We start from the raw sequence: 224 nt of genomic DNA on the forward strand, positions 1-224 counted from the left end.
AGGGGAACTAACCTCTGCAGGCTAGGGATCAGTAATTCTGGGGGGTCTTCGGGCCCCACCTGGAGATTGGCAGCCCTAACTTCCAAGATCCAAGGCAGGAGTTATTGGGGGGGGGGAGACAGCAGCAAGAGCATCTTCTGGCATCCTTTGAGTGTGGAGTTATAACCCATCCCTCTGGCCTTTTCATAAAGGTCACAACCTCCTTCAGGGCTAAAGTTAGCTCC

This window comes from Gekko japonicus, unplaced genomic scaffold (genome assembly GCF_001447785.1).
Source record: "Gekko japonicus isolate JY-2015 unplaced genomic scaffold, Gekko_japonicus_V1.1 scaffold1516, whole genome shotgun sequence".
Lineage (NCBI taxonomy): Eukaryota > Metazoa > Chordata > Lepidosauria > Squamata > Gekkonidae > Gekko > Gekko japonicus.